Raw genomic sequence first — 23,255 nt, 5'->3', positions numbered from 1 at the left:
TGATAGGGCAATCCCAGCCAAGCAACTTGATGTTGCAAGATTTGCAGGGAGGGGGAATAGATGTGGAGGGTGAAATTGGGTCGGAGGGAGAAGAATTTAAGGATGCCAGTCGCTCTTCCACAGGCACAAACCCACCACAAAACAAACTCACTATGAAAGAACTAGACATATGCTCTTTGACTTAACCAGGGATAGAAACAGCTTTCCTTTTGCTCAGTTTACAAAATTGTTAAATAGCAGATCAACGAGGTGGGGCTTGGCCTTGCCTAAAAAAATACAGATGGGCACAGACGGTCCGCTGTTGTTCTTCTTTTGGTCTCAGCACAGTTTGGCCACTTCTTGTGCAGCAGCTGTGGTGTTGGCTCTGAGAGAGCATAAGTTGACTCTGCTATTATTCACTATGGAAGTGACAGAAAACTGTGATCAATGATGTAGGTAATACGTACTGTAATGCATTAATGTTAAAGTGGTCATATTATTCAAGGTGCACTCATAAGTAGAAAGGTAGATATTATATATATGTTTTGATAATGACAATCAACTGAAATATAATATTTGCATACATTTATATTAAATGTATTGGGATTGGGATGTTGCAGTTAAAAGTTATATAATCACAGCTATTCACCATTTATTATACTTATAAGGAGAAATGCACATATAGCCATGTATTCAAATATACAATGAACTGTATGTTAAGTTGACTCAAGTAATTGCCTGAAATGTTTTTCTATGCTCAACCCTCAAAATGGAATTTGCAGGTGCGTCTGCACAAAGCTACAGTTAATGAAGGCATGTTATGTGTTTTAGATAAAGGGGGTATGGGAAGATATGCTGGCAAGGATGAGAAGCCCTAATGAATGGATGAGCGAGAAGAACTCCTTTGTGAGCTCCTGGAATCAAGGGGTACCCAAGGTCTCCTGATGTTTTGTTCGTAGGATGAAAGTCTGATGGGAGTTAAAAATTCCAAACTGTGCACGGAAGATGGAAAACTACTGGTCATGATGATGTCGATTTTTGAAGATTCCACAACGTCTAAAGTAGTGTTCAGTTAGTTAGGTAAGGCAGACCCTTTCTACCCTTTGACTAGAGTGGATTCCGTTGAGAATTAGAGAGGTAAAGATCTCTCTATTCTTAATTTGGCTGAGTGGCTTTATGCTAAGCACCTCCCTCTCCCTTTTGCAGAACCTCTACTGAGGTTTCTGTTATGCAGACACTTTTGAATATTATTCTTTTTCCGCATTTCCAGAGAAATCATTAGGTTTCCCCTATAGCTTAACTTAGAATATTTAGATTTAATTAGCTTTTAAATAATTAGGTCGGAAGATCCAAATTTAGACTTTGAACACCAAGTGAAGTTTCTTATCTTTGTATTGCTGTAATAGAGATCCTTCTATGCATTATGCTTGTACAAATTAATTTGGTTCAACACTTTAATTCTTCTATGGCGATTCTGTACTTATGTGGTTTGTTTCTGACACTCATTTACAAAAGTCTTGCCTTACATTTTAATACACTCTTGAACCTGAATTCAGCTCTGAGATTTAGGCCCTCATTCCGACCCCGCCAGGGTCGCGAATGACGGAAGCACCGCCAACAGGCTGGCGGTGCTTCATTCGTCATTCTGACCGCGGCGGTAAAGCTGCGGTCGCCCAGCCGGGTCCGCCGGTTTCCCGCTGGATTTCCCCCGGCTGGGAGAATCCTCCAGGGCAGCGCTGCCCTGGGGATTCCGACCCCCTTCCCGCCAGCCTGTTTCTGGCGGTTTACACCGCCAGGAAGAGGCTGGCGGGAACGGGTGTCCTGGGGCCCCTGGCATGGGCAGTGCAGGGGCCCCCTAACAGGGCCCCAGCCTGCTTTTCACTGTCTGCCTAGCAGACAGTGAAAAGCGCGACGGGTGCAACTGCACCCGTCGCACACCTGCAACACCGCCGGCTCCATTCGGAGCCGGCTTCAGTGTTGCAGGCCGCCTTTCCGCTGGGCCGGCGGGCGCTAACAATGTTAGCGCCCGCCGCCCCAGCGGGAAGGTCGGAATGGCCCCAGCGGTCTTTTGACCGCGGGTGGCCAAATGGCGGTGACCGCCGCCCGCCGGGGTTAGAATGATCCCCTTAATGTGTGACCAAATGGGTTACACTGTTAAATGATTTTAAAACATTGATTTGCTTCTCCTTACCCCTCAGAACTACTAAAACGATTTGTTAGCATAAGAAAAATTAGATATTGGGCCAGATGCGTTCTCACATGGAAGCAGAGTATGATGTTTAGGATCCCGAAATAAAGAGAGCTAGAACCATTTATTCTTGATTAGTTATTCCCTAAAACCCAGTCACTGGTGCCCATATCCATATTTTGGGGGATTGGACGAGTTTTGGAGATTCAGAAAAAAATCCTACTGGCAATGGAGTATTGAGTATCAGTAGTGTCACAAATTTCAGTGTTTCATGTTTAGCTTGCAGTTTTTGTGAATTTGGTTCGTGTTATGTGGAGATATTTTGAATGTTGTGTGATTGTGGTGCTTAGTAAATAAGTTGAAGCTATTATCAAGTCCAACGTGACCTAAGATCTCGAGATAGTATTAAAAGGTGTAGAAGACACTATATTGTGATTCTCTGCTAAGTTTGGTAGTGCTCATTGTAATAATTTTCTATTGCACACTTGAAACAAGGACATTGGCGGTCATTATGAACATGGGGGGAAAGACCGCCGACCACCGTAGCGGCAGTGAACAGAATCCCGCCGGCAGTGGCGAATGGAAACCCGCCATATAATGAACAAAAAACCCAACCCCGCCAAACATTCCCACACCACCACTCCCTGCCAGGACCCTGTTGGTGGGAATCCCGGCCCACCCCACCCCGCCACCGCCAAACACACCCGCATCCCGCCCTCCAATTAATGATGCACAAATCACCTCAGCGGACAGTGGAGGCCGGACGACCATTGGCGGCTGCGACCACCACGGGCGGCAAGTGGGCCCAACAGCAACCAGTGCACAGATTGGATAGGCTTAGCACCCACACACCTGACACACATCCAGAATACCATAAAACACCCCCAGACACACCACACAATCCCTTGCAAGGAAACCAGGACCAGAAGACGGAGAGCACCAGAGCCAGACAGAGAACACCAGCAGACAGGACACGCATAGCGACCCACACAGGAGCACCCAAACACCATCCCCAGTCCCAACGCCATCCACCATCCTCACCATGTCCCCCCCCCAAAAATCCATGCTTCACCGAAAGGGAGCTAAGGACCATGGTGGACGAGATCCTAAAAGTGGAGCCACAAATATTCAGTTCCGAGGTGCAGCACACACCCATCGCCCAGAAAATGGAGCAGTGGCAGATCATTGTCAACAGGGTGAATGCAGTGGGACACCATCCATGCACTAGGGACGACATCCGCAAGAGATGGAACGACCTGCGGGGGAAGGTCCGGGCCATGGCATCCAGGCACCACATCGCAGTACAGAAGACTTTTGGGAGGACCGCCACCAACACCACCCGACTACACCGACTGGGAGGAGAAGGTACTCGCCATCCTGCACCCAGAGGGACTCACTGGAGGAATGGACTCAGGTAAGTCATCTACATTTACCCCATATACACCATACCTATAATGAATGCACCACCCCACCCCACCCACACCCACCTAGACCCACACCCCTCCCAGCAACTACCCACCACATCCACCACACTGCATCACCCACAACTCACTACCAGGCCCCCATCACTCCTGCTGTGCACAGCCACCCACCCCTGCACGTACCCACAATGAAATAATAACCCCACCACAATGTAACCCCACTACTGCCACTAAATGCAATGTTCACCTCACAAAGGCACCCCTGAAGGCCACTGAAATTGCACAGTACAGCCCACCTCAAACCCTCCTGCATATGTAACAAAACATTTCTATGTCCCCCAACAGGCACCATCACCCATGCAACCCTAATGGAGGGGACAAGGAGTGCCACAGCATTCCAGGGAGACAGAGGCACAACACAGGACACTGGTGAAGGATCCCTGGACACTGATGAGCAGGCAGGCCCATCACACAGCCCTGGATGCTCACCATGCAGCGGCCCCAACCAGGAAAACACTGTCACCCCTAACACCCAGTCAAGACCAGCAGGCCAGGGGAGGCATGCCCACACCAGTGTACCCAGGGCACAAACAGGTGGAACACAGCAACAGAGGCCACAGTCTCCCACCCCCAACATGCAGGAAGACGAGAGCCCCAGTACTAGTGGCACGTCAAGACCTGCGCAGGGGACACAGACACAGGGGGCCAGGGCAAGCTCAAGTGCCCCAGTGGGTCAGGGGGAAGGGCACCGGATAGATGCAGCAGCCCAGGACGTCATTGCAGAGGTATTGGGGGCATACCAACATACCCAAGACAGGTTGGCACAGATTGTAACCACCCTGGAGCAAAGTAAGAGGATGCAGCTGGAACACCACCAACAGGCCATGAAGCAGTGGAAATAACACAATGCCACAATGGCCACCATTGCTGGAGCACTGCTGCAGTTGGTCAACAAACCCTCAGGCACCCACACCGGACAAGAGGCCCCCACAATAGCCCTGGACAACCAGCAACAGTTGTCCCAAGCAGCTGAAACAGCACAGGAAATACCCTCCCAGGAATCACAAGGGCCAACCATGTCACCCGAATTAGCTCCACAGCAGGCGCCCCAACGTAGTCTCAGGCCAAGATATGGCACTGGAAACCCAGCTAAAAACAAGCCCCCTTCCAACAATTGACACTGCTACTACTGCCAAGCAACCATCCCACCCATTCACCAACTGCACTTAGCTGAGGGCTAAATAATGTACTAAACTACAGATAGGACCCACCTATGATATCAAACAGGCCTGCCACCAAGTCGGTTTTGAGGACACCCAACCATAACGACTTCCATCACTGTACATAGTACATTTCACTGTATTCCACCAATAAACAACATATCTCGCCTGTAACACTGTCCCCTGTCTTCAATGTTGAACAAAGTGGAGTAATGATGCAACAGGCAGGGATAAACTTTATTGTCAAATTGTGCATGCTGGTGGTACAGTGTGTTTCAAAATAGTCAAGAAGGGAATGCTTATATTGTCTGTCTGTACCATGCTGAAGAGGTCCATGACTCGCATATCATGACCAATTCCCCCTAGTTGACATGGCACACTTACAGTATCAGTCACTAACCACATATACAGGCTGAAGTCACAGACAGTTATTGGAAGTAGAGTTGTATCAGTTGGTTTCTGGAATTGACATCTTCCCCTTCCTCATCCTCACCATCACTCTCCTCACCTCTCTGAGGTAACAGATCAGGACCTATAGCACCCTCCACCTCCAAAAGGGGGATTGAATGTCTTACTGCCACGTTGTGTAGCATGCAGCACACCACGACTATCCTACACCCCTTATCAGGCCCATTGGCCAGGGAACTCCCAGAGACATGTAGGCACCGGAATCTAGCCTTCAGGAGACCTATAGTACGCTTTATCACCCTCCTAGTACGTCTATGGGCCTCATTCTATTTCCTCTCTGCATCCGTCCTGGGATTCCTCACTGGTGTCAGGAGCCAACGCAAGTTTGGATAGCCAGAATCACCTAGAGAAATGGTCAATACAGAGTCATCATTGGAATGTCCTTAGTCTGACAGGCTGTTTTTCTGCAATGTGTCAGTTAGTGACAGGCACACTTACCTATGATCCACCGTTTGTCCTCTTGGAGTTGTTCCATCTTTTGTGGCACAGTACTGTTCCTTAAAACAAATGAATCATGGACTGAACCCGGAAACATGGCATTCACATGGGATATGTACTGGTCTGCTGTACATACCAATTGGATGTTCATGGAGTGAAAGTTCTTCCTGTTTCTGTACACCTGTTCACTCACTCTTGGGGGGATGATGGGTATGTGGGTTCCATCGATGGCACCAATAACATAGGGAAAGTTTGCAAAGGCATAGAAGTCTGACTTGATGGCAGGGAGCTCAGCACTTTGGGGGAATCGCACACAGGATTGCAGATGTTGTACAAATGCATTCAGAAATCTTGCAAGTACCTGGCTGAACACTGGCTGTGAGAAACCAGCACCCATGCCCACTGTCACTTGAAATGGGCCTGTGGCCAGGAATTGGAGTGCGGAGAGCACCTGCACCTCAGTTGGAATGGCATGCTGATTACGATTTCCGTGAGTCAGTGCAGGATCCAGTAATGCACATAGGTCCTGAATAGTTGCACGTGTGAGTCTGTAAGTGATAATGATCCGACGCTCCACCATGGTCCCCATATCCACAAGTGGTCTGTACACAGATGGTGCCCTTCCTCACCACAAGGGTCTGTACCTGTGAGGGTAAAGAACAAGGGGCCAGATGTAGGAAACTGTTTGCGACTCGCAAACAGCAAAATTTGCCGTTTGCGAGTCGCAAAACGCAGTTTCCTATGCAGAAATGCATTTTGCGAGTCGGAACCGACTCGCAAAATGCATTTCCGACTCGCAAATAGGAAGGGGTGTTCCCTTCCTATTTGCGAGTCGCAGTGGTATGCAATACCATTTGCGACCGCGTACACGGTCGCAAATGGCATCGCAGTTACCATCCACTTCAAGTGGATGGTAACCCACTCGCAAATTGGAAGGGGTCCCCATGGGACCCCTTCCAGTTTGTGACTGGACCCAAAAATATTTTTTCAGGGCAGGGAGTGGTCCAACGGACCACTCCCTGCCCTGAAAAAATACCGAAACAAAAGGTTTCGGTTTTTTTTAAGTGCAGCTCGTTTTCCTGTAAGGAAAACGGGCTACACTTAAAAAAAAAAAACTGCTTTATTTAAAAGCAGGTCACGAACATGGAGGTCTGCTGACGTCAGCAGGCCTCCATGTTAGCGAGTGCCTATACTCGCTATGGGGCCGCAATTTGCGACCCACCTCATGAATATTCATGAGGTGGGTCATTGCGACCCCATAGCGAGTCGCAGTCGGTGTCTGAGACACCGTACTGCATAGCAATTTGCGACTTGCAAATTGCCAGTCGCAGGGACTCGCAATTTGCAAGTCGCAAATTGCTGATTTGCTACATCTGGGCCAAGGAGTCATGTGCACACATACACTGGTATATTTGCTAAACACATTCACTGCATTCTTCTTAGTAGTGTCTGTACAATAACTGCAACCCGACAGATGTACATTGACATCACTAAGAGGGAACGGAGTAAATTATGTCTGCTTATATACTCTATGGATAGAGACATAGGTGCTTCCTATGGCTAGTAGGCCCAGCATTGTGAGTAAATTGAATTTCAAGATGCGTAGGTGATGGCAAAATGTCTGCCCAATGGAGTTCTGCCCCTTCGTTGGGGAAGTGACCTAAGACCTCTAGAGGTTGACGTCACATCGTACGGCGGTGTTGACCGCTGTTCGCACCCTCATTGGCTAACATGGATGCCAATTGGGAATCCCAGCGTATCATGATTGCTGCCGGCGGTGACGGTGCATTCTGCTGCGGAACGTACGCACGTTCGTCATCGTGTGATCACTTGACTCCCTGATCCTGTGCGGACAAGTACTCCACTCTATGTACTGCTGTGGCCTGCCTCTGGCTATGGATGTTCCACATGGTGCAGGGGAAAGGGCCCCGGCCTTCACCAAGGAAGAACTGGAAAAACTGGTGGAAGGGGTCCTGGCCCTGTACGGCAGACTATACGGCCGGCCAGAGGTACAGGTGTGTCCGAGTTTGGGGGGCATTGTGTGTGTAATGGATGGAGTGGATTGCTCTGATGTGCGCTCCTGTGAGCCAGGATGGGGCTTGGTGCATGGAATGCTGCGTGCCACTGTCCTACATGTCTGGGAGTACTGTCTGTCCTATGTCTAACAATCAGCCAGCTATTGTCATCGTGCAGGTGTCTGACCTCTGTGTTTCTTCTCTGTGTCTCCCTACTAGGTCAGCGCCCACCAGAAGAGGGCACATTGGCATGCCATTGCCAAGGAGGTACGGACCCTGGGGGTCTACAACCGGCAGAGCATCCACTGTCGTAAGAGGTGGGAGGACCTGCGGCACTGGGCGCTTAAGATCAGTGAGGCCCAGCTGGGGAAGTCCTCCCAATGTGGTAGGGGTGCCTGTCGGGCACTGACCCCCCCTCATGCGAAGGATCCTGGCGGTGGTGTACCCAGACCTGGATGGGTGCTTGAAGGCTGCACAGCAGTCACAAGGGGGTGAGTACTCACAGCCCATACTTCAGCCTGGAAGGATGAGTGTGTGTGTGATAGGGCTCATGGTGCTTAGAGCAGGGTTTTTGACTGGTGTCCAGCTACTGTCTGCTCCCCAAAGGGTGTAGGAGTGTCCCTGTCTGGTTTCACCTACCTCAGCTTCAATGCAATGACAGGATATGGGTGTAGGTCACTATGCTTCTCAGTAGTCAGGGCTATGGTCATGGGTCTAGTGCACGCTGCTGCCTGTTGGGTGTGTCTGCTGGGTAGGTGTATGTCTGGCCATTGTGTATCAGCATTCAGCTACTTACAAGTGTCTCTCCTGTTTTGTCTCACCATCCCTGTTCTCTTTTGTGTATCTGGTACAGCATCAACATCAGGCGAGGGAGCTGAGGCACCGACGAGTGGGGAGACAGCAGCCAACGGATCCTCGGAGGCAGAGACAACGGACACCCAGGGGACCAGTGGGTGGGAGGGCGAGGGGACTTTCACAGGGAGGCTACTACCACAGGGGTAGTGACTCTGAAACCTCCTCCAATGGGGGTCCTCCAGCGGTGGCGGACACTAGTGGACAAATCATGACCATGAGATCTTCCGCCACCACCCATACCATCAGCGCCCTCCCTTCTGCTCCCCACTGAGTCGGCCGTGCCCGCTCACCCAGAAAGGTGGGCGTCTCCTTTGCCCCAGGCACCTCCTCCCCTGCCCCAGTCAGCCCTTCTGCCCTCACAGAGGAGGCTATTGACCTCCTGAGAACCATCTCTGTAGGGCAGACAACCATCGTCAATGCCATCCAGGGGCTAGTATCAGAGGTGCAGCAGACTAATGCCTATCTGGATGGCATTCATGGTGCCATGTCTGCCCTACAGATCTTTTCAGGCTCTGGCCTCCTCTTGGACGTCAGCCAGTATCCTTGGCCATTCCGTCCCCCCTCCAACCTTCTCTACCCCTTCCAGCACCCCACTCCCTTCACCCGTCCAAGGCACACCTTCAGACATGCAGTCAAGCACATCAACCCATGAAAAACACACTTCCAAACACAAGCACCACACCTCCCACCACAAGCATTCACACAGCCAACAGACACCTGCACACACAACAACGTCCACTTCCCCCAGTGTGCCCGCATCTTCCGCATTCCTGTCTGTCCCCTCTACTTGCACACCCTCATGCACTGCACCTTCACTCACTGTTACTGCTCCTCTTCCTGCACTCACCACAATAGCAGACAGCCATACATGAACCCCATACATCACACCTGCACTCACCACCTCCACTGTAGTTGATACATGCAGCACACTCACCCGACTTGTAGACACCCACCTAACATACATCCACACTAGCTCTCTGTCTTCTCCCACTGTGTCCACCCCCCACCTCCCAAAACACTCAAACGCACCAAGACACCCACCCATCAGACATCCACCACACCACAGCATACTGAGCTGTCCCTGACACCCACTACACGCACACCTACACCCCATACATCAACTCCCTCTGCCTCCACTCCCACGCCCTCATCCACGCCCACCCCAATTGCTCCCCAAAAACTTTTCCTCTCCTGTGTAGACCTGTTCGAACCCACTGGTCCACCCCGTCTTGTCCCGAAATGTGCCCACATCCTTGCCCTTTCAGCTCTTTCCACATCGCAACCCAGCCCGGTCCAGCCTTCCCATTCCCGTGCCCCTTCTCCAGTTAAGAAGAAGGCTGCTCAGAGCCCAAGGCATCCTGCTCCGCCCGAGCCAAACAGCCCCGACCCCCTTCAAAGGAGAAGGCCACCCCCCTCCAACCTTGTCACGTAAGTCAAAGTCCCACCCTGTCATAAATCCCTCCCCCCCCCCCATTCCGTGAGGTGCCTGGATCCCCCTAAGGTGCCCTGGTGAGTGGAGTACCCAGCACTTGTGGGAGTCAGGTGTGGCAAGTTGTGGCCAAGGAAAATTGACTTTTTATAGACTGGCCATAATGAGGGCCTTTATCTTTGTGTGAATGCAAGGTGATTAGTATAGTGGATCTTAATGTGCAGAGTGAACCTAGACTAATCTGAATGATACCCCGCATATCAAGGTTTCATTCAAAGTGTTTAATATTCTTGTGTGACTGAATACTGTTGATTTATTAGTGGAGCAGATAAGGATCATTGGATTGTATTTTGGTACAGGTGTGAGATGTTTGAGAGAGTGCAGATTGTAAAGGAGAGTGAGCTGCTGTGAAGAGCAAGATTGGCATTACAGAGTGCCAAGCTGGGATAGGTTGGTTGGTGTGTTGCTGCTCTGCTATTGGTTGTAGACCTCATAAGAGGTTGTGCTGTGATTGGATGTTACTGCTGAACAAAGGATTGTGGATACAACGTTATTTCCTGATTCCGAACAAAATTGTATTGTGGTTATCGATATTTGATTGGGAAAATAAAATGTCTCAAGGTCATACGAGACTTGTTTATAGAAGAAGTGCTTATACCTAGGAGAGATGGAGAAGAGGCTCCTCCCCTAGATACTACAGGTCATTCCATGACAATCATCGTAGGACTCCATACATGTATTTGGCTTAGTCAATGGCTCTAGATTACATACAACAAAGGTGCATTGAGGTTTCAACATTATGGCACATTTAGCTTGAGAATTATTGAAAATCTGAGGAGGGTGCTTTATGAGATGAAACCACCTCCTAGACCTGCACAGTATGAGGCACTTAATGCTTGGAGACAATGCTCACATTGAGAAAGATAAATATAAGGGTAGAGCCCAAAGCATTCTTCCAACCTGTGTGGATGCTAGATGGGATGCTGAACAGAAAAGATGGAGGACTGATATAATAGAGGGAGTTAGATTACATCCAACTTTGACGAGCGAAACATTTGAGAGAGAAAAAGAAAAGAAGAGAGGCAGGAAACAAAACGAGGGCAAATGAAAGGAACCAGATGATATAAGTGAGATCAATGATAGTGACTCTAGAGACAGCCTCCTAGATGTGCTATTGACCGAATGACCACCATTATATAATGAGACTTGGGAGCTAGGAGGAAAAGGCACAGATGGGAGTGGAAAGGTTGGATTTGCTACTACCCCAGTAACTGTGACTCCTGGACCTGTGGGACCAGTCTGCCAAATGGGCATAATGAACCAAGGGGAAAGTGTTCAGGAATTCATGCCCCAGCTGATTCGCCCCGAACACTCTTGATGCTCTTAACTGTTCCAGTTACTATTGGCACTGTGGTCCCTTTATAAAAGCCTGTGGGACCAGGGAAGACAACTTATAATTTGGCTGTCCCAGGTACAGGAGGTAGATCAGATAAAGTAGCAAGGAGTCCTGATGCTAGAGAATTTGTTCCCTTAGTTCCAACAAATACATGTTCTCCCTGTGTGGCGGGTGCAGATTTGACTTTAAACCTTTCGGGTGTAGTTCCATTAGTACATACCAAAGAATACCAACTACTGGAACACCCATATAGAAGCTGCCTTTAAATTCTAGTAGAGTTTCCCAGGGAAAAGGAAATATGATTAAGATCCCTGTAGTAACATGGAGACTCAGTGCCAAAGAAATAGATGAGCGGCTGAAAACCTTTAACGCCGATACCCCTTCTAGGGAAAGTATGAGCAGGGAGTTGAGTCAGGGGACTACTCATTCACCGTAGCTAGAGAATTTGGTAGATGTGGCAACATTAAAATTGGAAGTGAATGAGATGATCAGTGGTAATCTTGAGATGACTCAATTAAATTCTTAGCATGAAAATGAACTTGTGTTCATGTGTAAGGACATTACCAGACGTGTAGGACAACTTTATGACAATCTAGTGGAATTAGCTCAGAGATATGAGATAGTCATGAACAAGACTAAAGCTGTATAGATGTGTTATTAAGTATGTTTTATTGAAAAAGATATAACCGAGAATTCCAGGGATGAAAACACAAATTAAGCAAATTAATTAAAATTATCTGAAAATTAAATGAGTTGAATAAATGGGAAGATCGATGAGCCAGAAAGATCCAAAGAAACCCACAGAGGAACTGCCTCCTATAGTGGGTGGGGGGGTGGGGGGTGCAACAAATACCCATTGAGAGAAGTGCCTGGTGGAGGTATTACATGTGCCTTGGAACAAAAGTGATCTTGCATCATTCACTAATGATTTCCCAAAACTGAGAGAAAAACCTGTGGAGTGGTACAAACAAGAAGAGAGATTTATGAAAATCTCACAGGTGTAATGGGTGGATATGAACGCTCTGTTTGATATTATGGTTCTGAGTGACTTGTGGGCAGAATATAAAGTGTCTGTTCAGTGGCCTGAATTAGCGCCGCCAAGCATTTTAGAGACAAAACGTCCTTCACCGTTGGTGATGAAAATGTATCCACAGTTTATGACATTTTTGAAATCGAAGGTACCTCCCCAAGATACAGATTGGATTAAAATCGATAGAATGACTCAGGACTCCAAAGAATTGACTCATGCTTATTATGAGAGATTGTTGCAGACGTTCAAGCAGGATAGTGCAAGGTAGATGCTTGAAACCAAGGATATAGGACATTTTGTGTCAATATTTGTGACAGGATTGAGACCTGAGATTAGCATGAGGATTCAGCAACACTTGATTTGTTGGCAGAATAAATCAGTAGCGAGATCTTGAGGTATGCAAAATATTGCAGTACTGAGCTTGAGATGAAGCAGAAGAAGTTAATGGTCGCTCAGATGAAAGCTGCTCAGAGGAGCAGCCAGACTGAGACAATTGTAGGAAATGTTGGTGCTATGCAAGGAGTGTATCAGCAAATCAAGTGCAGGGTAGAGGTAGAGGAGTCCCAGTTGATCCTGGCACAGGGATGGATGTCAAAAGTTTGAAGATGACAACCCATTGTAATTTCTGCAACAAGTTGGGATATGGAAGATGGAATGTCATCTTAACCTAGTTAATCAGCTTCAGACTTCAGGGTTTGTACCATCTTAGAATAAAACTGCACAAATGTAATTTTGATGAATATTTGGCTCTGTTGTTTCTGCGTAATGTACACATGTTTTTCTTATTATATGTCATAAATTATCATGTATTGTTGATTCTTATTTTTTATTCCCCTCATTGCCATCGGTGTTTTTGTTTTTTCAACTTGTTCTTCTCTATGACCAGGCTTGCATGCGTTCAGCTTTTTCACCAATCTTGTCCCTTTCAACCATGTGGTGTATGTTTCATTTATTGTTTGGCATCTCCTTCCTGTCTAGTGCTATATTCACTTTTATATACAGTCCTCTTTCTTTTCCTACTTGTCCTGGTGGAGTTTTTTTAATTAGTTGTATATTTTGCTCTATCAAGTTCGACATTCCAATATGGCTGCCATGTAGCCGGTGTTTCCTTAACTCTGCACTTTCTTATGGACGCACTATTCCTACCTCGATTTCTGTGTCTCTTCTTTTCACGCGCTTACTTATAGTCGCACGCATAACGTTGCTACCGACTGTTTGTCGGACGACCACAGCACTCGGGGCTACAGACACTTGTCTGGATTACGGTGAGTCGGAGGCTGGGTGTCTTATTTCTATTTGTAACTCCGAACGGGGATTTCCTTTTGATACTGTTTTTTTTACATAATAGGCGCTCGGAGGGGAGCGTGCTGATCTTTGTACTGTTTGGGTTGCAACTATGGGCAGTTCTCAGTCTTCTTGGATTGCGACTATTTATCATTTCGCAATAGCTTTCTTTGCTGTCCCATTTAACTTCTTGGAGGGCTATAATGTGTAACTATGCCAAAACTATATCAGTATTACACAGGACTACTACATTTTAACTTACTTAACTTACATATGAGTCCCCAGGCATGCTTCATCTTGGCTTACTTAATTGGTTGACACAACCTGACATTTGCCGCTATGGACATTTCGGGCTTAGGATTTTTTGCATAAAATATTCCTTGGGGGGTGTACTATTCGGGGTTCATATATACCCAGTCTACGTTTGATCTGGTTGTTTGGGAGTGACGTCTATTTTGGTTTACTTCTGTTCCTAGTGGCTATTCTTAGATATGGCTTTTTTCATCTCTTTTTAGAATTTGCTCTTGGACTTATCATGGTCCACTATATTGGCTACCGTGCATTTACCTTGGACTTTTCTTTCCAGCTAGAATTATTGATTTTGGATAGCCTACTTTCCGGTATTTCCCCGACATTGGAGGTTTGTTGTGGCTCCCAACTTCGGGTGTGGTGTGTGGTATATGCACCTTTGCGCTCCTTGCAATGTATCATACGCGACCGGTTGTGTTTGCATTGTTTCTCTCTCTTACATTTTTAGACGCAAAGATTTACATTACTTTATGATTGACTTATTGATTTTGCCGTGTTATCACCTCGTCCGAATAGGTATGACTTTTGGTGGTTTGGCCATGTCCATGACTCTTATATCTGACTGCTCATTCTTTGGGACCCTTCCATTCTCTATATGGTCCCTTTACAGAGGACATAAAATAATTAAAAAAATTAAAAAACATTTTTTATAAATGACAACTATAATTTATCATGTACATTATCCATCATGTTCTATGTAAGAAGAATTACAAAGTATGTGTATATATGTTTTTCTGCAGCCTTGAAAAAGTCACCAGAGTGACGAAACACGTGTTGGCTGTGTTTGCAGTGATGTTCTTTGTTCACTGAATGTAAGCCATCTACAATAAAGACATCATATTTCAAGAAATGATGTGAACACCGACGTACATGTTTGTCTCATCTATCCGACAGAAACTAGACATTACTCAATGTTAAAGACTTGTGTCATACTAGTGTCATTTGTGAGCGGTGGTCTATTTTTGCATATCATTACTTGTGTAAAAGTTTTACACTTGATTTATGCCCAGGGGTGGTAGGGCATTCTGTTCACCTGCACCACTTTCTACTGTACAATAAGTTTAACAATTTGTGTTTACTTTCCTAGGAGTGCGGTTACCTTTACCCTTACTACCCCCACAAATGTAAAGTATTTAAAGACAGAGAGGACGGAATTTTGTATGCACCACAAGCTCCAGTGATTCAGAATCCATAACCCCCGATACCGCAGCAAAATGCTAATAGTCCTCAATTAAATTCAAACCAAATCCAATACATGAACGCAAATTTGTTTCAAGACAATAATTATTTCCAAAAGTTTCCCATGTTTGAAACAGCAGAAAACAATGGCTTTGATCAGACAACTAGACGATGCCTGAGAGGGGAGAAAGATTGTGTACTTGGCACAGTCTTAGAGGTAGACCAGAGCGGTCTATTCGTAGATGGTGAAGTGAATGGCCACCCTGTGTCATTTTTGGTTGACACTGGAGCTACTCATTCTACTTTGAGAACAGTAGAGGTTCCGGACCAACCCATCTCAGGAAAGATGATCCAAGTTATGGGAGTGGCAAATGGATGATTGGCAACCCAAGAAACAACAGAGAGACCAGTGGAAATAGGATCCATTGAAGAGAACCAATGATTTGTGGTGTTTAATTACAGCCCATTGAGACTTCTAGGATGGGACCTTCTCTTCACGTTGAACTGCATCATCTATTGTATACCGACAGGCATAGAGAAGCAGAACATAATGTGGAAGTTGCCATCAAATTGACAAATGATGAATTCTGCATTGTTTACTCCTCGGTTGCCAGTTAATGTTTTGCTGCCAGATCTTAAGGACTCAGTCAAACCTGAGGTTTTGGATTTCTCAAAAAAGGCCATCGGCTGATCAAAGGTGTTCAGCCTGTCCGAATCACAGTTAAACCAAATGCTGAGTACCACCTGAAATGATTTCTGGGATAACTCTAGTGATTGAGTCCATGATTCAACAGGTAATCCTGAAAGAAATTTTGGGAAGTCCTTGCAGTTCACCCATTATTAGCTTACAGAAGCTGAGAATATGCAGAATTGTACAGGACCTGCGAAAGGTGAATAACATTGTTTTTTTCCTTGCAGTCCCATGGTACCAAATCCAGCCGTGATATTGTCTCGAATTTCATGTGAGGTTGAGTGGTTCACTGTCATTGATTTGTGCCAAGACTTTTTCTTGATGCCATTGCATGAGGACAGCTAGTTCCTCTTTACATTTGTCAACACCAGAGCAGTATGCGCTCTATTGGCAACAAAAATGCAAAAACCCAGCACTCTCAAAACAACGTAATTTATGCACTGTGCTGATATGTTGTGGTTTAACCTTTTGCATTGCAGAGTTCAATCCTGAAAACTTATTTTTAATATGCTTACAAATACTGTTCCTTTACAATGTATTGCTGCAGGTTTTCAGAGTGTGTTAGGGTGTGGCCCCTTTCCAGGGCCTTCCAGAGACTTTACCTGCAACATGCCTGGGCGTGATTCTGGGCTGGGCCAAGACTCTATAAAAGAGAGCCAGCCCAACTCCCAGTGCTCACTATTCAGAGGTCCCGGTGCAGAGCAGCAGCTTCTTCCTGAGCTCCTGTCCCAGCGGCATATTTGGATCTTCCAGTCTTCTGCCCTTCATCCTTCATTGGTGATCATTGTTTCAGGCGGTAAGACGTGGTTGGACTGTTCCGACACCGTTATTGAGAATTTTCATATTCTTGGTTTAATTCTTAAATGAGTAACAGATTACTTGCGCGCTACCATTTCTTGACATTTATATGGTAGTTTACAAATAGGCAAGACGCGCGATTTGTTTCATAAAGGTTTGTCTTTGTTATTCATTGCGTGCTACCATTTCTTGGCATTGGCATGGTGGCTTAAGAATCGGCAAGACGCGCAATTCGTTTTATGGTGTTTAAACATTGTTGTCCATTGCGCGCTACTAATTCTTGACATTTACATGATGTTTTACAAATTGGCAAGACGCGCAACTTGTTTCATGAGGATTTAACTTTGTTGTTCATTGCGCGCTACCATTTCTTGACATTTACATGGTGGCTTAAGAATCGGCAAAAGAAGCGCGATTCGTTTCATTGTACTTTGATCTTGTTATTTATTGTGAGCTGTTATTTCTTGACATTTACATCGTGTTTTACGAATCGGCAAGACGCGCGATTCGATTAATGATGATTTGACTTTGATATTCATTGCGTGCTACCATTTCTTGGTATTTTACATGGTGACACTCGAATCGGCAAGACGCATGATTCTCTCCTCGCGTTTATTTCATGTTGTTTATTGTATGCCACTATTCTAAGATATTTATTATGTAATATTCGAGTTGACAAGTTATGTGATTTGTTTCCTGAATCCATATTGTGTTATTCATGGTGCACAATCCTTTTATGGTGTTTACTATATATATATGTATATATATATATATATGCAATATGCGCAATTTGTGTTGAAACATTTTAAGAGTACACAGAAGACCAGAGTTTCTAGATGCAATATTGTGTGGTCCTAGTATACATTCTCAAAACCGGCCATCTTGAAACGTAGTCATTTTAAACTTAACTCTTAGATTGTTCATGTTTTCAGAGTGACTAGGTTTAGAATCATAGTCTAGTATTGATTTCAGGAGATATAATTTTCATATTGTGTGTTCTAACCTTTTTCTTACTACAGGTCTCCTTCCCAGCTGTTCCCTTCCTAATCCCCTCTTCCCCTCTTGAACTCTCTCAGTCTCTGTGATTTATCTATCAGAGTCTTGGAGCTGTTCAGTGGTGGACGTGTTGGGAACGTGCACAGACCCCGAGGATCTGGTGACTCTGACAACATTTTAGTTCGGAGGTCATGTTTTGACATGGTGCTGAGTCCCACAAGGTTATACTGAAAGACCCTCAATTTTTAACCAGATCCTTATAAAAAAATCTGCAGTTCATGTCATGACATGTAACTCAGTTTTAATCCAATACATCAACAACCTATTGGTGGTGTCGAACACTCAAGAATCTTGCAAATGAGATACTATTGCATTGTTGAACCTCCTGGCTGAAAATGGCATAACGTATCCCCAGGAAAGTTGTAATATTGTCAGAAAGAGGTTCAATATCTTAGACATCACATTGAGAAAGGAGAGAAGAAAGTGTCACAAAAGAGATTTTCAGCCATCGTGAAAATAAATCTGCCAAGTACACAGAGTGAAGTCAGGATGTTTTTGGGAATGGTGTGCTACTGTCACCAGTAGATATCCAACTTTTCCCTAGTGGCCAAGCCTTTACAGAGGCTGACACACAAGGATGTGTCTGATCCAGTATCCAGTGAGATAACAATTATTTAATTGCCTTCCTAGAGATGAGAGAAAGTCTTCTTCATGCCCCAGTACTGGGAATGCCTGATTACAATAAATCATTTGCATTTTTCTGCAGTGACAGGGAAGGCTGCGCCTCCCAGTTCTCACACAAACACATGGAAATCCCAGAAGTCCTGTAGCCTACTTCTTTACCACTCTTGATCCTGTAGCCTCTGCGCTGCCCGGTTGCATTAAAGCGGTGGCAGCTGTCAGTGTCAATATAGAGATGTGTGAGAATATAGGTATGGGACACCCATTAACTGTGTATGTTCCCCATTCTGTGGAGATGTTGTTGACAAGAACTAAAACCCAGCACCTATTGAGTAGCCACCTTAACAAGTATGAACAAATCATTCTTGCAGTGGAAATGTGACTTTCAAGCACTTTGGTGTTCTAAATACTTCCACTTTGTTGTCTGTACCTGATCATGAAAGTGATGACTGTGAAATAGACCCTGATTGTCTCGATGTTACTGAGCTGTGCACCAAACTGAGACCAGATATACGAGATGAGCTACTACCTGAATATGATTTTGTGCTATATGTTGAAGGCTCATGTTTAAAAGAAAGTGGAGAAAGTCTAAGAGCTGCTTATGCCATCTGCACAATTTCAGGAGTTGTTGAAGCTTCCTGGCTTCAAGGAATATTCTTTGCACAAGTGGCCAAATTGATTGCTCCTACTAGGGCATGCTGTGTTTCAGACCAGCTGAAAGTGACAATTTTTTCCAATTGTCAGTACAGCTTTGGTGTCGTTCATGACTTTGTACAAGAATGGTCCCAAAGGGGTTTCATGAAATCTTCTGGATTTCCAATCCGGAATGGCGAGCAAATTAGGAATCTCCTTGCAGTGCTATAGTTACCTGAGCAGGTTGCAGTGGTCAAGTGCCCTGCACATCATACTTGGAATGATTATGTGACATTAAGCAATAATTATGCAGATGAATTCACAAAGTACTGTGCTCATAATCAGTACCTTTATGAGGGAATGGATGAGACCAATTACAACCTTTTGCTAACAACTGCAGATACATGGAAAGAGGTGTAGAAGCTTCAGGAAGAAGTGTCAGAGGAAGATCAGCAGAGTCTGGTCGAGCAGGGTGTGTCAAGAGAGATAATGACATTTGGGTTTTGATGGATTGAAGACCAGTATTGCTGAATAGTTTCTTATATATCTAGATTCAGCTTCCCAACTTCTCTGGAATCAGATTGCAGGAATAATTTTAATAATAGAGTACTGAGACTGTGTGCGCAGCATTGCTGGTGGAATAGAGCTTACATTGCAGCTAGAGACCTGAGACTTTGGGTCTTATTAAACAGGTGAATGAGATTCTGAAATCCAGACTGGCAAAGGTGTGTGCTTTGACATTTCTGAAATGGCCTGATACCTGGCCTCTTGTTCTGAGGAGTCTTCGCAGTATACCTGATCGGAAGACAGGACTATCTCACCATGAGATCCTCATGGATAGGGCAATAAAATTGTCATCAATTCCTGCAAAAACCCTTGGGAACATTACAGATGATATGTTCCTTGACCACTGTAAAGGGATAGCTGCCGAGGTGCATTCTGTTTCTTATCAGGTGAAGAAGCCCGTAAAGAAAACATGTCTGAAACTTTGTTGGCACGGACCATATAAAGTCATCTTGGTAACAGTTACTGCTGTAAAGTGTGGAGGTCTCCCCAACTGGATTCACACTTCCCATACTACCAGTGCTGAGTGTCCCCTTGATGTGACAGCACCTATTCCAGAAGTGCCAGCGGTGACAGAGAGACGTCAGGAGCAGGTTAGTCAAGTTGTTGAGGGTCAGACAGAGCCTGACACAGCACGTCATTGGTCTGGAGGGGATTTGGAATGAGCCACACTTGAAGCTGAAGCAATTGAATCCTGTCCTGTGGTGGTGAATGAGTCAAACTCAGATTCAGACCTTGACGAAGGACCTAGTGCTGTGAGAAAGCAAGTGGAAGCTGGAGACCAATGGCCCAGAAGGCAAGAAAGAGAGAAATTGAGTATGCCTAAAGAGCCCCAGAGGGCATTGAGAGCTCTAATCAAAGTAAAAGCGAGAATGAAGGTTTGGCACTAAGGAAAAGAAGACTGTTCTGTCAGAGATACTTTTCACTTGAATGGACATATTTTTCTGCAAATGATGGAGAGAGAAAGGTTTAGGAGTTTCAGGATAACACTACAGATCCAACTGAACATCTTTAAACTTGACATTGTGTTTCAATTCTATTTTTGGGTTTCTGTGCTGTTGGATAGACTTAGACATTTCATTCTGAATGTGATTAGCAGTGACTTTGAACTGTGCATATTTTAGAAACTTTGCATGAACTTTGAAGAAGACTAACTAGGTCTGAGCACAAGAAGAAGAGACGGTTACCTTTAGAAGAACACAGAGTAGGGCTAGGTAAGTTTCACAAAGTTTATATATATATATATAAATATATATATATATATATAATCTGTTGGACTTTGTTTTGCCGCTTTGCATAGGTGGAACTGACAGAGAATACTCATAGAAGCTAATCAAAAAAGTAGACGTACTTACTTACACATTAGGTGCAGTATTACTCATTTCCTTTATAACATTAGTAGTGCTATTAATAGGAATATTTTCCCTCACACCCCTTGTAGAGAAAGAGTTACCACCTAGTGTTCACAATGAGTGCTAGAGATAATAACCTTTATAAACTAGATGAAAAGGTTTTACTCATAGACAATTTTAGAGGAGATAATTCTGCAAATTTATATTGTATATTTCTTTCTGGGTACATTGACACAATGGATGTAAGGGACTGCTACGCACATACTCATTTACCTGCTTCTGTTTCTGAGGGCATCACTTACCATCACATTCCTTTGACATATAGAGTTTCTTGTAGTTTTTTTTGGAGAGGGAAGTTTTCAATACTATTTTTTGCACTATGATTTGGTATTCCCAGAAGTTCCATTGTTGAAATATTTGAACAAGAATCCTTATTTTAAGGGTGTGGAAATAGCTGAGAAATATTTTATATCACTAACGCCTTTATATACTGCCTATGCACACAGACATAATTTGACCTGTTCAACGACAGATGTGGAAAGGAAATTCCTAAATTTGGTGGAAGACAGGAGAAGGGATTTAGGGCCAGATATATCAAAGCTTTGTGCATTCGCAAACGGTGCGAACGGCCGTTTGCGAATGCAAAAATGACTTTCAGTATGGATGAAAGGCATTCACTATTCAATTTTAAGGAATCGCTAGGATAGCGATTCCTTAAAATAGCGACCCCGTTTGGAGAATCCTTATTTGCGATTTCTTAAGCACATGTATCATGCTTTTCCTTAATGCGAATCACAATTACCACCAAAAACAATTTGGTGGTAACCATGTGCAAATATTAAAAAAGCATTAAAAATGCATTTTTAAAATTGACATGTAATGCACACATGCCCCTTTGGCATGTGTGTGCCTCACATGTCCTAAAATAATTTTTGGGGGTGCAGCAGAGGGGGCCTTAGTCCCCCAGCACCCTGGGGTTTGCATTTCCAAAATTGTGAATTTCAGTTAGGAATTCGCAATTTGGGAAATGCAAAACATTCGCAAGTATGGTCCTACAGGCCCATAGGTGCGAATGGGGTCAGAATCGCTATTTGTGATTAGGTAATAGCATTTGCGTTTTTTAAGAAATCGCTATTACCGAATCGCAAATATGATACATACCATTTTGTGACTCTGAAATAGCGATTTCTTAAAAATCGCTATTTGAGAATCGCAAAATGGATTGTTGATACATCTGGCCCTTAGAGGCTAAATCTAAAACAAAGATCTTAAAGCACAACACACGTACAGTAGAATACATAGGAGATTGAACATCAAGCAATGGGAAATTAACCAGCTTTCACTTTAGATTGGCAACACAAAGGGAAACTGTGCATACATATTGATCATAGTTAAAGACCCATTGTTCATAGACAGGAGTGACTGTGAGCATGTCTTTGATGTCAGAGGAAATAGTGAATATTTTCTAGATGGAAAGATCCTGTGATTCCTGGAGTGTATTTTATTTGTGGACAGCATGCTTATTTCAAATTGCTCAAGGGATGACATGTCATGCATCATTTTGGTATGGTGTCCCCAAAGATTTATCATGTGGAGTATTTCAGAGATCCTGTGTGGGATACGAATCCCAGAACTAGAAGAGGTGTTAGTTCTGGAGAGGTAGTAGGAGACATCTTTGGTGCATTGATTCCATCTGTAGGTGTGATTCTGGAAGATTTGAAGAATAGAAAGTCGTCCACAACAGTGCATACGTTACCTATTAGCACAGCAAACTCCTCATTGGTTGTATACACTAGGGGTGGGTGGAGCTCGCAGAGCTCTACTTTGTGTAAACAACTCAGTAGAATTCCGTGGAGTTCCACACGCGCCGGAGTGCCGCCTGTCCTGGTCTGGAGATGCCCAATCTCAAAAGCGCTAAGCAGGGTCAGCCCAGCTTAGTGCTTCTGAGATCAGGTGCATTCAGGCCAGGGCAGGTGGCAGCGAAATCCAGGGGCGGCTCCTCTGCAATGGCTGAGGGGCATCGCCCGCCTGGCTAAAAGCCAGCAGCAGAAAAATAAAACAATATTTTGATATCATTTATTATTCTGGAGCTAGCTCAGCCAGCATGTAAAGGGAGGGGTGGGCCTGGCCTGAGGGATGAGGAGAGTGCATTAAATGCACATGTGTGTTTGGCAGGCCGTCCCACGGATGTGGTTGCCACACTGGAAAATCTGCGTGCGGCTACAAATTCTACATAAATACCAGGGCAGACTGTAGATGTTCAATAAGTATGTAGAGTGTTCAAGACATGTAGGTATAGTTTTCTAGTTTATGTTTTGTAAAACAAGTT

General features: G+C 45.0%; 1 long non-coding RNA gene across 1 annotated transcript in view; it reads left to right on the top strand.

Annotated features, from left to right (window-relative positions):
* The first annotated feature begins 13,621 nt into the window (after positions 1–13,621).
* Positions 13,622–23,255, top strand: part of LOC138283322 (uncharacterized) — a 133,648-nt gene continuing 124,014 nt past the window's right edge. Inside the window, exon 1 of the long non-coding RNA XR_011201188.1 lies at positions 13,622–13,704. This is a non-coding gene — a long non-coding RNA (uncharacterized lncRNA). The remainder of the gene's footprint in view (positions 13,705–23,255) is intronic.

The sequence above is a fragment of the Pleurodeles waltl genome, chromosome 3_1 (assembly GCF_031143425.1).
Source record: "Pleurodeles waltl isolate 20211129_DDA chromosome 3_1, aPleWal1.hap1.20221129, whole genome shotgun sequence".
Classification (NCBI taxonomy): Eukaryota; Metazoa; Chordata; class Amphibia; order Caudata; family Salamandridae; genus Pleurodeles; species Pleurodeles waltl.
The sequence above is the reverse complement of the archived record's forward strand: the minus strand, read 5'-3'. Positions and strand labels throughout refer to the sequence as shown.